Consider the following 13,092-nt stretch of genomic DNA (forward strand, 5'->3'; position numbering starts at 1 on the left):
AATAATGTGCAGTTCATTTTTCACATCATGTCTAATGAGTACCACTGTTGTATTTGTTCACCCTTTGTTCCACCTTTCCTATGCTCCCTACTACCCTCCCAAATACAAACAACAAAACCAGCAACAACAGCAACTAAAAAGAAACCTCTCATTTCCTTTCTGTGGAGTTCATGATCATGTGCACATAGCTATTGAGCCTTTGTCATCCACTCCTGCGCATATATTCCTTAAGCCTCAATGTGTGAATATCTAGAGACCTATATATTTATCATGTCCCACTGTGTCTCTATATAATATAGTTGTATATACGATATACGTAGTAGATAGTAAACAATATGTGTATGTATGTATGTGTGTACACACAAATCATTCAATGTGCTAACCCAGAGCAATAAATCTGATACTGACAAGACTAAGGAGTAGTAAGTGCATTTCAAGTTATAGAAGAAGGAAAATTTGGGAAAGAAAGGAGTTGTCTCCACTCCCCTCCGGCACCTGCTTGTTCCACCTCTGGGCCACTAAGAGCTCTCTCCCTCAGGGAGGGCTCTCTGGGCCTGAAGGGGTGTAGGGAAGGGGAGGCTCATTTCAGCCATCCTCCAAGCAAAGGGCACAGGGAAGACTTCTTCTGCTTCTATCTTCAGCTCAAGAACCCTCACCACTTGAGGAGACATAGCTTGTTTTCTGCCACTGCTCAAGCAACAAGAAGCAGTCATTTGACTACTTTTGTACATACTTGCTAAAATAGAGTTTTGCACTTGGTAGAATTTGGCACAAGGTTTGCTTTCACTATTCTCCAAACACATTATATACTGGCTAAGAAGGAAGGAAAATGCACTGCTTCTCCCATGTCTAGTTGAGGTCAGTCACCTAATTACCTGACATTTCCTGAATGGTCAGATCACCTTACAGCCACTCCCATCCTATAAGATTTGCTTCATTTCCATCCAAATGTGGATCTACTCTGTGTTCTATGTCAGATTTTCCTGTCTATATTCAAATGCAACATTGCCCTAAAGCTTTCCTTTGAGCTACTTTCATTGTACTCTATAAACATAGACTAAGCAGAATGATTGAACTTGACACAGGAGACACTGACTTAATTGGGATCCTGGGTGATTTTTCTTTATAATTTTGCATGTCAATTTCTTTTTATTCAAGAAACATATCCTGCATTGTACTCTAAACTGATATGTTGAATTGAAACCCCTTTGTACAACTGCTTGGAGATAATAAGGAATGTGCAAAAAAGTAAATATATTTTATATTCTAGTCATAAAAATAGTACTAAATTATCTAAATATTTAGAGACTGTTGAGTGATTATTCTACCATTCCAAAATAACACTGTTTTGTAAAAGTTTGCCCTGTATTTTCTAATAAACCTGCACCTGCTCTCACAGATGAACAACTTAATCATTTATAGCTGTATATAACTTGACTTCCTTAGGCTTCATTTTTTCCCTCCAAATTATGTGGCACTTAGGTGTCTCCTGGCAGAGTCTCTTAGCAGAGGCTCATTGTCAGATAAGGTTTGACTTTGCCCTTTCATGGGAAATTATTTTAGCTTAAAATGTGATGGCCATTCTAAGCATTCCTGAGCTGCTCAGGCAGGTTATGGCTCCAGAAGTCTGCACAGGAGGCAGACATACATTGGAGCGAGACATACATTGATATCCAGTGAACCTTTTCATGGGCCCCCAGCTTGATCTTCCACATCAAATTAAGTATCTTTGCTTAGTAGAAGTGCGTGATAGTTTTGGTATCATATTGATTTGTATTCTGTTATAATTTTTCTCCAGCTGATGTCAATCTCTAGCACCTTTAGTGATCCTTAGGAAATCTAAGGACTCTAAAGCTAATAAAAGGTAGACAGGGTAAAGGGAACCAAAGGAAACCTTCCCGCCAGAGGATGCTCTGTTTACAGAATCACTGCGCCCTCTCGTGGCCACAGATGGAAACTGTGACTATTTCACATTGCGCTTCCCTTTTTTTTGTCACTGGTTCTACTCTTTTTCCAGATTCTAACCAGCTGGTTAGAACTGAGAAAAGCTGTCCACAAGTTAGAGAAGATTCATACCTCAGGCTTTTCCTGTGATCACACGAAGTGGATAACATTCTGATGGAAGATCTGCTCTGGAAGCCTTTCAAAATCACTGAAACACTAAATGCTTCAACCCCACAAAATCTGGTTTTGCCCCTGTGTTTCCCATGATTGGAATGTGTCTCAGGTGAGCCAGGCAATGAGGAACCAAGGAAACACACAGCCAGTGAGACAATCTCTGTGGAAGGAGTCTTGTGTGTGTGTGTGTTTTATTACTACAGCTAAACACTACCTGTTACTGAAAGAGAGGTTTATTTAGTTCAGCTTGGAGGTTCAAAGTCTTAGTGCTGATAGGGGCCCAGCTCTGGTAGCAGGAGTAGAAGGTGGCATATCATGGTGGAAGTGAGTGGACACAAAGCATCTCCTTCCAGTTAGGAAAGCAGAAAGAGGCTGGTATCCCACAATCCCCTCAAAGGGCACACCTCCAGCAGTCTAAACATTTTCCACCAGGCCCCATGTCTTAAAGGCCCACAGCACCTCTTATAGCCAGGCTGCAGCTACTACCACTGCGGGGGGTGGGGGGGGGCTTTGCAGGCTATCCATTCAAACCATATCAAAGTGTCTTTCTTTTTCTCACCACCCAGTCTTCTTTAGTCAAAGGTTTTTGGTAAGTTTCCTTTTTAAAAGTATAATGTAATTTTAATTGCCCTTTGAGTAATTAGCTGTTCTTATGTTCCACAAAGAAACTAAGTAGAGAGGAGAGGGAATCATGGATTCATGAAAAATACCGAAGAAGAATAGGAAGACTGGTCCTGAGCTGGGCACTCAGCAAACCACAGGTGAAAACAGTCAGGGGTAGAGGAGCACATTCGCAGGCTTAGACGTCAGGGAGGGCAGCTCAGTGCACACTCGGCATCTGTAAATCCATCACTAGGAACTCAGGCCCACCACTCAACCAAAGGAACTGTGAGACATGGAGACATGGTAAAGGAAAAACTGCTGTGCAGAGAGTAGACATTTACAATCAGACTCGAAAAGTTGAGCATATTGAAATAGAAGCAGCTGAGTTGATTTAGTACTCTCAGATATTATATAAACATGAAATTTGTTTTGACCTAGGAATTAAGTGTACTCTGCCCACATTCTGCTTTTAGATATGTTAATGACAAGGATGCAAGTGCCATCTAGTGAGAATGTGGAGAATTGCATTAGAGTATTTACAAGCTGATTTTTCTTTTCTTGTAAATAATAATAATATTATGTTACAACAACGATGATGATGATGATGATGATGATGCCATATCTTCCACAGAGAGGATAAAGAGCAAACCTGTGATACAGCAGCAGGTGTCCCGGAAGAAGTCTATTTTGTTATGTTTACCTTTTCTTATTCTTGTCAATCAAAATATCATTAACAATATTAACAACTGATTTGTGGCACCACTGAATTTTTTGTCTATGACATCTGCTTAACAAGCTATTCACTTAACTCTAGGTCATCTATTGTCACTCTTTGTGGATACTGTTAAATGATAACAAGAAATGAAGTTCTTATAATTATACCTGCCACATGATTCTTACAAAGGCTCACAAAGCTCCTAATAAATTTCAGTATGCACTACTCCCACGGACTGTTCTGGAAGCTTCTGGAGTTTTAAGAACAGAAGGGAAAATGGAGATCCTATGTCAGGACCAGAGGCTACTAAAATGTCAACACCAGAGTGGACCAAATAACCACTGGCTGTGAAATGTCTACAAATAATCATGGCAGAATCTGGGGACAGTGTTCCCTTCCTTTATGCCTGACAAATGGGCTGCCTTTTGGTCAAGTTCTTTTTTTTTTTTTTTTTTTTTTTTTGCCAGTCCTGGGCCTTGGACTTAGGGCCTGAGCACTGTTCCTGGCTTCTTTTTGCTCAAGGCTAGCACTCTGGCACTTGAGCCACAGTGCCACTTCTGGCCGTTTTCTATATATGTGGTGCTGGGGAATCGAACTGAGGGCTTCATGTATATGAGGCAAGCACTTTGCCACTAGGCTATATTCCCAGCCCTTTTGGTCAAGTTCTATGCCCCAATTTCATGTGCAAGTTGGCAAGTAAAGATCTGGACCAGAAGTCAGAAGTCCTGAATTTTCTTGGCTCTCCACTGTGAAGATCATTTCTCTGGATTTGATCACTAATGTCTCTTTCAGCCTAAAAGTTGATGGCCCCCAACAATTCACTGCCAAATACTATATTCCACGAGTTTTATCACTTCCTTACCACACTCATTCCTTGATCAATGCAAGCATTAGAAAGAGAAACTTAATTCGACCCCAGAGCAACTTTGACCTTGTTATTCTTTCCTCCAGTGAAAAAGAAATAGCAGTCTTTACTTACATATTAATATCCAGTTCATAGAAGTGAAATGTCTAGGATTGTAAATACAAATGCATAATGCTAGGAACTTAGCTAAAATAGAAGAAAGGGAAAATTAGGAGGTAAGCCTTTAATTAGCTGTATACTATTTTCATGAACTTCAGAAAATCCTTAGATACACTACTAAACACACAATGCTGACTGTCAGATTGTTAAAGATTTTCCCCATCATACCTCAAATTCCTAATAAACAAAATAGAATCTGAATATAGAAAAATAACTTTTAAGTCTGGAAAGCATGCCTGCCTTGATTTTTCTTACTATGTTATAAGCACAATAAATTAACCATAGTGCAGGAAATCAATTTTAAATATCTCCATTAATCTCACTATCAACTAAGTGATGACTTGAGGAATACATATGGAGCCGCTCAAGTCAGTGACCAGCTTCCTCAGTTATATAACTGGTTCTGAGGAGGAACTCTGTCTTCATTTCTCTTTATTGGTGCCTCATTCTTACAATGACAATAGTTATTGCAAACGGTGGCAGCAGAGACTTAAAAAATAAAAGTTTTGTTGGGAGCTGATAGCTTAGGCCTGTAATCCTATCTACTCAGGAGGCTGAGATCTGAGGAATGCAATTCAAAGCCAGCCCAGGCAGAAAATTCCAAGTGAAACTCTTTTCTCCAATTAACCACTCGAAAACCAGAAGTGGCGCTGTAGTTCAAGGGGTAGAGTGCCAGCCTTGAGCAAAAAGAGCTCAGGGACAGCGGCCAGGCCCTGAGTTCAAGCTACACAGTCAACAACAACAAAAATTAAAAGTAAATAAAAATTCTTATACTTCATTGTTGGGCTATTTTCTATTCCATGTACTTTATTAAATTCACAGGTGACCTCTTAATTATGTACACACACACACACACACACACACACACACACACACACACAATAGAATTTAAACTCAGGGCTCCCTGCTTGCTTAGCTTGCTTGCTAGGTATTGTAGCACTTGAAGCACACCTGCAGCATGGCTTTTTCTTATTGCTTTATAGATAGGAGTCTCATGGACACAGGCTGGATTGGAACCTGGATCCTCTAGGTCTCAGCCTCCTGATGAGCTAGGACCAAGGCATGAGCTACAGTACCTAGGTCTAGCTGATCTTTTGATAGTGTCTGAGCATTATCATTCCACATATTCATCTCAGAATATGTAAATTTGGTCTAGCACAATGTCATTTCAAAGTGGCTGTTTTTTTAATTTTAAAGAGTGCATAATCTCTGAGGACTGTTGGTTGTAGTGGAAAAACTGAGTCAGGAGATTAAAATTTGTTGTGTCTCTAGGTAGAGCAGTACAAAAACAGCTGTTTCCCTTGGGATGGGAACTCCCAACATATATTATTACATGCATGATAAAAATTGCCTGATACCCAGTGTCAAAAAGAAAGAAAGTTTTAATTGACTATTGTTATGAGTCAGGTTTTATATGTAATATGTTTTAATATAATCTCTTTACTGAGCTTTTCAATTAACTGAATGACAATAAACTACACACTATTAAGCTTACAAAGTGCAGTCTGTGCTATTACAATAGATTGGGCTCTTACTGCCACTGGATTCCATGTAAGGAAACAGGAAGACACCTCCACCCTACCCCAGAAGGCCAAGTAGAGAGGCGGGAGAGAAACCACCACACAGAAGGCTTTACAGATGCCATCTTGATTCAGACTTCTCACTTCCAGAACTAAGAAAAAATAACAAATTTATATTTAAAACCCCAATGCTTATGGTAATTTTGTTATGGAATCTTAGGAAACAAATACAACAACAAAAGATGAGGAAACACAGACACCAGAGAGGCAGCAGAGTGAGTGTTAGGTGGTTCTCTTCCCCCCAGATACTCCTATTTACCCATCCCCCCTTATCATCACAAGTGCAGAGCCACAGGCCCCACTGAAGAATTGTTCCAAGGGGTTATTTTTGGTTTATGAGATGGTTTTGGGAAAGACAGACAATGCCTCCCCAAAAGGAGAACGAGGGCTGGGAATATGGCCTAGTGGCAAGAGTGCTGGCCTCGTACACATGAGGCCCTGGGTTCGATTCCCCAGCACCACATATACAGAAAATGGCCAGAAGGGGCGCTGTGGCTCAAGTGGCAGAGTGCTAGCCTTGAGCAAAAAGAATCCAGGGACAGTGCTCAGGCCCTGAGTCCAAGGCCCTGGACTGGCAAAACAAAAACAAAAACAAAACAAAAAAAAGGAGAGAGAGATGATGAACACACATTCATACGAGGTGAGGGAAATGGGTGTGAGAGGGGGCTGGAGCTCACAGCAGCAAGAAGCAATGTCCTGAGGCCTCCCACTGGAGCCAGGCACCCACGGAAGCCATCCCCAGGGAACCAACAGCTTCCCTTGCGAAAGGCTCAGGGAGAAAACGTCTATGACCTTGCAGAAGGAGCAGCATTGGGAACATTCTGCAGTGTGAACTGTGAGACACCGTCAACCCAAATCCTGAGCCTTCTCCCTCATGAGAACACGGAAAGGCCCAGTCAGACTGAGACTGGTCAAAGGTCGCAAAAGCACATAGTAAAACCTCACTAGCATGTTTTCCCTCCGATGTGCAAGCTAGATTTAGTGTATAAACTTATAAGTAAACATGTTGGGCTGTATGCAAGTGTATAGAAATGAATTAACTGAGATATGGTAGATTCAAGGGAGAACTCAATTAGTGCAATTCCTTAGAAAAGCAAAGTCAAAGTTCAACAAAATAAAACACTGGGAAGTGAGTACTTGAAAGGGGTGGGGTGGGATCAAGGAGGAAAGGATAGACAAATGAAGAGGAGACCAGGGAGAAAATGCAGTCAAGAATCAAATGTATATCCTACAAGATTAAGAAGGGTAGGGGAAGGAATAGGCAGGGGAGGGATGGGTGAGACTGGTAAAAGGGGTGACACTGATCAAGGTGCATTTACTCATAAACTGCTTTGTTAGTGGAAACTCCTTTGTACAACTACTTGAAGATAATATATATATATATATTCATATATATGCAGATAGATAGATGCATAGATGAAAGAACAGAATGTAGAGGATGAAGGGAGAAGTGAGTCTCAACACACCTAGATAAGAACATGTGTCCCTTATCAAAATGCATACAACTGTAGTGACATTTTAAAAAATGCTGTCAGTTCTGGCATTCTGAACTCAGGGATATGCTTTTGCTAAGCCAAATCTGTATCACTTGAACCACTCATTCTTCCAGGCCCTTTATCAAGTGGCTGTATGTCAAGGTAGGGTCTTGCTTTTTGCTGGAGCCAATTCAATGGTGATCCTCCCATCTGTGCTTCCATTTGTCTCTGGGATGGCAGGCATGTTCCTCTCCACCCAGATATGGGTTGACATGGATGTAAGCTTGTGAACTTACATGGCTGGGCTCTTACATCTTGAACCGGATTTCCTCAGTCTCTACCTCCCAAGTAGCTAAGCCTCAGTCATCCATGCTTAGATTGTAAAAGCTTCTTAAATGAGCTCCTTAATTTTGTGCAATTGTCATCTAAAGTTTGAGTTCCCTCCATATAGGAGCATATAGGTATTCATGGTAACTGCAGATTTGTTATTAGTGACCAGATAACATTTATTTCAGAAGTGGTAATGAGGATTGAGTTTAAGTTGTGGCTCATGCTTTTGGGGGTAATAAGGATTGACCTTAACTTGCATCATGTTACAACGCTTTTTGATTTAATTCACTTTTTAGATAGGGCATATGCCTTTTCCCAGGGCCCTTAGGTAGCGATTCTCCCACCACCATCTCTGGAGTAGCTGGGAGTGCAAGTGTGCACAACCATTCCTAGCCCTGCATCTACTACAAAGGTATTAAATACATAGTAAGATAGTAATATTTTTTATAATTGTGATATTGCTATAATTCTCCATTCCACATTTTTTCTTGAATCCTTAAACACTGTGGCTTTGTTTATGCCATTTTTGGCATTTTTATCTTTTAGGGTTTTTTAAATTGGTTTTTGTGAATGTGTGTTTGCTTGTCTATCTTAAGACCATCTATCTCTCTCTGTTTCTCTGTCTCTCTGTTTCTCTGCTTCTCTGTCTGTCTTTCTCTCTCTGTCTCTCTGTCTCTGTCTCTGTCTCTCTCCTTTGTGCCATTTCTTTTTTTTTAATAATTTATTTATTAATTAAACAATTTTTGTGACAAGGTGTTGTGCAAAAGGGGTACAGTTACATAATAGGGCAATGTGTACATTTCTTGTGATATCTTAAGCCCTGTTTTTCTTTCCCTTCCCTAGATCAGGTAGACATATATACATTACACAGTGTACCAAAAGCATATACAGTAGCCACGTGGCCTACGCCAAAGAAAATTCGCCTAGGACTTTAAATGTAATGTCAACAATAGAGTTTGCTTATCCTTGTCTTATATGAACATGGAGAAGGGTTCCTCTTTCCCCGCACCCCCTCCAGCATTTCTTGTTGCCTGAGTTCAGAGTATAGGCCATTCTAACTGGAATGAGGTGGTATCTCAGGGTTGTTTTTATTTGCATTTCCTTTACTGCCAGGGATGGTGAACATTTCCTCATATGTCTCTTTGCCATTTTTATCTCTTCTCTTGTGAAGTCTCTCTTTAGCTCCTTTGCCAATTTCCTAATTGGTTTACTGGGCTTGGAGTGGCTTAGTTTTTTGAGTTCTCTGTAGATGACGGATATTAGGCCTTTGTTGCTGTGCTGGTGAAGATCCTTTCCCATACGGTTGGCTGTCTTTCTAGTTTGGTGGCTATGTCCTTAGCTGTGCAGAAACATTTTATTTTGTAGTAGTCCCATTTGTCGAGTCTCTCCCCTATCTGTTGTGCCCCTGGGACTCTATTCAGGAAGTTCTTCCTGTGCCTATAAGTTCTAGCATCTTTCCTACTCTGTCCTTCAGTAGTTTCAAGGATTCAGGTCTGATGTTGAGGTCCTTGATCCATTTTGAGTTGATCTTGGTGCATGGTGATAGGCTTGTGTCTACTTTGAGTTTTCTGCATATGGCTGCCCAGTTTTCTCAGCACCAGTAGAAGAGGCTCTGTTTTCTCCATGGTATGTCTTTAGCTCCTTTGTCAAATATCAGCTGACTGTAAGAGTGTGGTTTTATTTCTGGGTCTTCAATTCTATTCCATTGGTCTTCAGGTCTGTTTTTATACCAATACCAGGCTGTTTTTGTTATGATGGCTCTATAATAGAGCTTGAAGTCTGGTATTGTGATACCTCCTGCACTGCTTTTTTTTGCCTAGAATAGCTGTTGGGTGGGGTTCCCCTCTTAGAATTCACTGTAGGGCTGGTTTTTTATTCACATACTCCTTTAGATCCTCTTTGCTATGGAAAGATCTGGTATTTCCCTCGAAGGTAAATTCTAGTTTTGCTGGCTATCTAATTCTGGGTTGGCAATTGTTGGCCTGGAGGACTTGGATTGTGTTCTTCCACGCTCTTCATGCGTTGTAGGTTTGTGTGGAGAGGTCAGCTGTGATCCTGATCCTTTTTCCATTGTAATAAAGCTCTTTCTTCATTTTGGCTGCATTCAAAATTTGCTCTTTATTCTTGAGATCTGAAGTCTTGATTATTATGTGCCTGGGCAAGGATTTTCTAGGGTCTGGTCCGCCAGGCGTCCTATAGGCTTCGGTTACTTGGGTGAGGTCCCTCGTGAGATTGGGGAAGTTTTCTGCAATAACTCTATTGAAAATATGTTGTAGCCCTCTGCTCTGGTATTCGGGTCCTTCATCTATTCCAATTATGTGAAGATTATATCTCTTGTCTTTGTCCACTAGCTCCTGGATTAGTCTGCCCTGGAGTTTAACCATTTCTAGGAGTGTGATAATTTTCTGGTCCTTCTTAGCTACATCGTTGTCCAAAAGAGAGATTCGGGATTTGATATGATCAATTCTTTGTGCTGTGGCTTCAAGTGTGGAGTTTATGGATGTTAGCCCGCTATTTATGGTTGCCAGATCAGCTTTCATCATGGAAATTTCTTCCTTTAAATAGTTGCATTTTAAGTCTATTTTTTCATGCATTTCGCTTCTCAGGATGTTAAGATCTTCTTTAATGGGGGAGTGCACGGTATCCATTTTTGCTTCCATTTCTTTCTTGACTTCCTGAAGGTCCTTCGAGATTTCCATTCTAGACTCCTTGAATTGTTTTCTGAATTTGTTCCTGAGGCTTTCCATCATTTCTGCTATCTTAGCCTCAGTTTTTTTTTTTTTAATTCTCCATCTCCTCTTCAGTCGTACTACTTTTTGGAGCTAGCGAGTTGGCTTGACATTTCATGAAGTTTGTAATATTTCTTTGTGATTTGCGCATCTGGAGATCTGTAAGTGGCGACCTTGGCTTGGCTTTGTGCTGGTTCCCGCTGGTCTGGCAGTGGAGAGTTGTTTGTGTCCTGGCTCTGGGTTTGAGTTTGGGTGAGTGTGACCATCTCGGTTGTTGCCGGGGTGGTCACCCTCACTGCACTTGGGGGTGGGTAGGTTCTGTTTCTTTCTCTGCAGGACTGTGCCCTGCCGCTGTGTTGTGCTGACCCTAGTATGCCCCTGATGGGGGTTTGTGGGTCGTTGATTCAGCATGGCATGGAGACTTTTCTCTTCTTTGATTCTTTTCCTACTAGGTGCCGTGGTCAAAAGAGTTCACCTCTCAGCTTGAGAATTGCCGCTGAGAGGCGACTCGTCCACCTGTGTGGATTGCACCTGTCGGAGCAGGTGTTGCTGTTGAGGGGTGGCCCGCCCACCTGTGTGGAGTGTGCCTATCAGAGCAGGTGTTGCTGCTGAGGGGGCAGCTTGCCCACTTGTGCGCCCACGGGGGGGTTGAGCAGGAGATCCTCCTGCTGGAGAGCTAGCACACTGGCCCACACTGGCCCTCGGGGGGATGTGCATGTGTGCTCTAGTGCTTCCTTTGGGGATGTGCTGCCTTGAATGGTTGGAGGGTGCTTGTGCCCTCTCACAAGTCTGCTGTGGGGGGCGGTATGCATGGACCCCAGCAGGTTCAAGTGTCTGGGCGAGGTTTGGTGCCCACAGACTCTCTATGCCTCTGCTGTGAGGGGGGCATGTGTTTGGTGTCCCTGCTAGGCTGGTATTGCACACCAGCAAGCCTGTGACTGTTGTTCAAAAAGTCCACGCAGACCAGGGCACCTCAGGTGGCATTCCAAGGCCTACCAGTCCCCGGGCCCCTGCTGGGGGGATCGGGGCTGATGCGGCCAGGTTCAGGGTCCTCAGCTGGGGCTTTGGGGGACGCCTGTCTAAGGTGCTTCCTGGTCACTTTGTTGGGCACTGCTCTGCCTCTGCTAGCTCCTGTGTCCTCCCAGAGGCTGTAGGGTCCTAGAGCCACCAGATATGGGGCTCCTTTGTTCCCTTGGGGTAGGGAGGGGGAGGGAGGGAGTTCTAGCTTCTTTGTAGGGTTTGGGTCTGTGCTAGAGCTGGTCTCCCGTTGGGGGGAGGGGCGACAATGGGAAACTTACTGGTCCTGGATTGTGTGTGTCCCGTGCTGCTGTGGGCTTTTTGGGGCTGAGGTGCTGGGGTGTGGCGATCAGTCATTTGGTGGTGGCGGTCCCGGCTGTCCCCGTCCGGCTCTCCCCATCTGTTCCCCCGGTTCCCCTGCTGATGTGTTTGTTCCCAGCCAGCCATTCGGTCCCATGCTGCCGTCTGTCTCAGTCAGTCTGCACTCCATCTGGGGTCCGTGGAACTCCTGCTGTCTGGACTCTGCACTCCTCCTTTTCGGCTGTTGCTTCTCTGGTCGCTGACGGTCTGTGGTCCCATTTATCAGCACCAGGCCCCCTTTCCCAGCCTGGCTCTGTTCGGGCCGGGGCCAGCAGGGGGTGGGGAGGGTACCCTGGAGATTTTCCAGCTCCATGCAGGTTATAGGCTCTTCTTTTTTTGTTCTTTTTCATTTCCTGTGTTTCTCTGTTGCTTGTGTTTTTTGGGTTTGCTGGATTCTTGATGGGGTGTTGAGTGCTGGAGTTCCCAGCTCACTATTCAGTTGGAGCAATTTGGGGTGCCTCCCCATTGTGAGGGCACCATCTTCCTCCCTGTGCCATTTCTGAGATCTAAAGTCACCACTCATGGGTTGTCCCTGAGCTTTTTTGCTCAAAGCTAGAACTCTAGCACTTGAGCCAGATATCCACTTCTGGCTTTTGTTGGTGGTTAATCAGAGATAGGAGTTTCATGCTTTGAACTGTGTTTGTTGGTCTCGACTTCCTGTAGGCACCAGATCCCTGATGACCTTCTCTTCTCTAGTTTCTGTTGTCACAGAAGCCTGTGCACTCTGCTTATTCTGGTTTGAAAGTCTCTATCTTGTATACCTATCTTAATTTGTTCTTCATGGAAGCTAGACAGCAAACTTCATGAAACTAGGGACCATTTACCTATTAAATCCTAAATCTTCTGAAGTTCAGTGTGATATTGCCTCATTATTGCTCTCAGTAAATATTTTCCCCCATTGGATGAGTTACGTGAATATTTTCACAGGTTGAAAACTATGTGGACAGTAAGCTAAAATCATAATTAGGTGAATGTTTGCAGGAAAGAGAAAACTCCAGTATTCAGAACAAAGAGAATGGATTGATGATGCTGAAGACTCTCCAATAACCATTCATTCATGCTCAGTTTGTTTATCTGTGTAGAATGAGTTTATTTTATGTTGATTTCTGTCTAATACTTTTATTACCTAAATATTTATTGA

The sequence above is a fragment of the Perognathus longimembris genome, chromosome 21 (assembly GCF_023159225.1).
Source record: "Perognathus longimembris pacificus isolate PPM17 chromosome 21, ASM2315922v1, whole genome shotgun sequence".
NCBI classification, from domain to species: Eukaryota; Metazoa; Chordata; class Mammalia; order Rodentia; family Heteromyidae; genus Perognathus; species Perognathus longimembris.